This window comes from Lucilia cuprina, chromosome 4, assembly GCF_022045245.1.
Source record: "Lucilia cuprina isolate Lc7/37 chromosome 4, ASM2204524v1, whole genome shotgun sequence".
Lineage (NCBI taxonomy): Eukaryota > Metazoa > Arthropoda > Insecta > Diptera > Calliphoridae > Lucilia > Lucilia cuprina.
The window spans coordinates 27,077,602-27,081,716 of record NC_060952.1 but is presented as its reverse complement, the minus strand read 5'-3'; positions in this window follow the sequence as shown (position 1 = coordinate 27,081,716).

Genomic DNA, 4,115 nt, shown 5'->3' with positions numbered 1-4,115 from the left:
GAAGCCAAAGAATAACATTCACATACCTATAAAGGAGCAGGCGTGGGCCATTAAGGAGATGTATAACAAGGTCAGAAAAGAAATGTTGGATACCAGAACACCACTGTATCCTGAAACAAAAGATTCGGAGCCACCTTCCAAAGCGGAGCTAAAACGTAGCAGAGAATCTGCCGAGGGATCGCCAAAAATGCAAGTGGCTAAAAGGAGTAAAAAGTCAAACAAAGATCAGAAGAATATCCAAGTGGGTGAGGATAGTATGCCTGAGAAACCTAAATCGAGCAATGAAGATAATTCCTGGAAAAAGGTGGCACAAACTAAAAAACCTAGAAAGAGGAAGGAGAAGAAAGATGCTATGATAATTTCAGCGAAAGGTGAGGCAACGTATGCCGACATATTGAAGCAAATAAAAATAGATCCAAACCTTAAAGAGCTTGGAAAATGTGTGTCCCGAATAAGAAGAACACTAAAAGGCGACTTACTCCTGGAGTTAGACACATCCAATAGGAAGACTGTTGAAACATTTCGAGGACAGGTGGAAAAATCTGTGGGATTTCAGGCAAATATTAGAACCCATAGGGAGGAGATATTAGTCGAATGTAGGGACATTGATGAAATTACTACAAAATCTGAGATCTACGAAGCTCTGAATGTTCACCTAGGAGTTTCCGAAATAAAAGAGACGGACATAAAAAGTCTCAGGAAGGGCTATGGCGAAACACAAACTGCAGTAATTAGCTTACCAGTTGATCTAGGGCGTAAAGCTCTTGAAACCGGAAAAGTTCGGATCGGATGGGTTATATGTCGACTACGGGAAAAGGTGCTTTTAAGGAGATGTTACAGATGTCTGGAATTTGGGCATATCTCCACATCATGCTCTAATCCCCAGGACAGGTCAAAATTGTGCAGAAGGTGTGGAGCTGGAGGACACATTGCAAAGAACTGCACAAATAACCCCGAATGTATGTTCTGTAAACAAACGGAAGGAGCTGACACAAATCATGTGGCAGGCAGTGGAAAATGCCCAGTTTTTAAGCGAGCACTAAACAAAAGGAGATAATGAGATTGCTGCAATTAAATCTCAATCATTGTCAGGCGGCACAGGACTTGCTTTCGCAGATTATCTGCGAAACTTGTGTTGATGTCGCCATTATTAGCGAGCAGTATAAAAACATGGATGACACTGTATGGGTGAAAGACCAAAGCGGCAAAGCTGCGGTTTGGGCATGTGGAAAGAAAGCAATAGAGGAAATCTCCAAACACATACAAAATGGATTCATAAGAGCTAAAATCGGAGGCATACACATTTATAGTTGCTACTTTCCTCCAAGTGCTACAATATGTGAATTCGAAGAGATGCTTACACACTTACTGAGAGATTCAGACGATTACAACCCAAAAGTTATAGCGGGAGACTTTAATGCTTGGGCCATCGAATGGGGAAGTCGAAAAACCAATACCAGAGGACGAATTCTGCTCGAAGCAATTTCTAGCCATAACTTAGTACTGGCTAATAACGGTAATACACCAACATTTACAGCAAGAGGAAGAAACTCAGTCGTAGATCTTACCTTTATGAGTAGCTCCTTGACTAAAGAGTTAGAGTGGTCAGTAAGCGACCAATATACTCATAGCGATCACCATGCTATCGTATTCTCAATAGGCAATCCGCAAAAAATAAACGCCACTACAGAGAAAAATCGCGCAAGATACACTGGCTGGGCATCTAAGAAATTAGATAGAGATTTATTTATTCAAGAATTTTTAACCGATTTAACACCGAATGGTACAGCCTTGGATATGGTCAGACAAGTCTCAATAAGACTTAAATTAGCATGTGATACTGCAATGCCAAAAAGAAGAATGACAAATAGCCGTCGCCCAAACTACTGGTGGAACTCAGAAATTAGTAGCCTCCGATCCGTGTGCCTGAGAGCTAGAAGACGAACTCAACGTCTAAGGGGTCGACCAGAGTTCGAAGAAGCGTGCCAAGAATACCAGCGTGCAAGACGAGAATTTCAGTATGCAATTTTAAGGAGTAAGAGATTATGCTTTAAACAAATATGCCTAGAAGCGAACGCAGATCCATGGGGAAAAGCCTACCGGGTAGTCACATCCCGTCTTAAAGGCAAAAAATCACCACAGCCTACCTGTCCAGTTTTATTGGAGAAAATTGTTAAAACATTGTTTCCAGAACAAACAAACAGCGCAACCAATAGAAGAATAAACCCTAATGAGAATATAATATGTATGACAACAGACGAGGAAGTCATCAAAATAGCGGATAAAATCGGAGACGGTAAAGCCCCTGGACCCGATGGCATACCAAATGCTGCGCTTAAACTGGCTATTACGAAATCTACAAAAATTTTTGTAAACTTATATAACCAGTGCCTTAAAGAAGGTATTTTCCCAGACTCCTGGAAGAAACAAACGCTAGTACTAATCCCGAAGCCAAATAAGCAACTAGGGGATCCTTCAGCGTATAGACCAATATGTCTGCTCGATACGAACGGCAAGATTTTCGAAAAGATAATATACAACCGATTGCTACCAATAGTCGAGGCGAAAGAAGGTTTATCAAACCGGCAATATGGGATTCGAAAGGCAAAGTCAACTTTAGACGCAATAAACATGGTGGTAAAGATAGCTCGAACAGCAATTGAAGGAAAAGGGGTAAATAAGAAATACTGCGCAATAATAACCCTGGATGTAAAGAATGCTTTTAACTCAGCAAATTGGGGGAAAATAATTCGAACACTAAACAGATTAGATATACCAGATTATTTAATAAATTTGATAAGTAGTTACCTCTCAAATAGAAAATTGTGCTACGACACAGATGAAGGTGTCAAAACATATAAAGTGACCGCTGGTGTCCCACAAGGTTCGGTGCTAGGGCCTTTATTATGGAACATCATGTACAATGATGTCCTAACACTCAATATCCCAGAAGAAGCAAATATTATAGGATTCGCAGATGACATTGCAGTAACAATTTCAGCAAGATATATAGCTGAGGTGGAACTAATCGCTAACGAAGTAGTGTGGACAATAAAAAATTGGATGAAAAAAGCCGGTCTCGAATTAGCAGAACATAAAACGGAAGCAGTATTAGTTACTAGCCGCCGTAAAACCGAAACCCTGAAACTCATAGTAGGAGAACATTTAGTCAGATCAGGTACTCATTTAAAATATCTTGGAGTTATAATAGACGCCAGATTAAACTTCAGGGCACACTTTGATTATATTCATGATAAAGCATCGAATGTCAGGGTGGCTCTAGAAAGAATGATGCCAAATGTAGGTGGACCAAAACAGCACAAGAGGAAGATTATATCCACAGTGGTTAGCTCAGTGATTCTTTACGCTGCCCCCATATGGGCTGGAGCCCTCAAAGTAAAATCCACAGCAAAAAAAATAACATCAGTCTATAGACTATCGGCTCTACGAGTATGCTGCTCATACCGAACATCATCCTACGAAGCGACCTGTGTCATAGCAGGAATGGTTCCCATAGACATTCTCGCAGATGAAATGTACCGTGTATATAAAGGCGTGATACAAGGCGACCAAATTAGATCACAGATCCATAAAATAGAAAGGGAAAAATCAATACGATTATGGCAAAACAGATGGGAACAAAGCCGAAAAGGAAGGTGGACTTTTAGATTAATACCAAAAATAGAGAAATGGATAAATAGAAAGCACGGAGAAGTAAACTACCACCTTACACAATTTCTAAGTGGTCATGGTGGTTACAGAAGCTACCTTAATAGATTCGGGCTGGACAGTTCTGCAGACTGCCCACAGTGCCCAAACCGAATTGATGATCCGGAGCATGCTATGTTCCACTGCACGCGCTTTAGACAACAAAGAAAACAGGCAGAAGAAATGATGGGTAACCATCTGACCGTAGAAAATATTGTAGATATAATGATACAGACCTCTGACAACTGGGAAATAATAAGCAAATTTATAAAATGCATCCATGAGAAGTTGAGAGCGGCTGAAAAAGCGAGACAAGGTCTGCAAGTAGTGCACACATAGCCTTAATATGGCTACCTGCCCCTGCGATGTAATATCTTTATGGACAGTTCCGCAGGGACTTTGGTTGA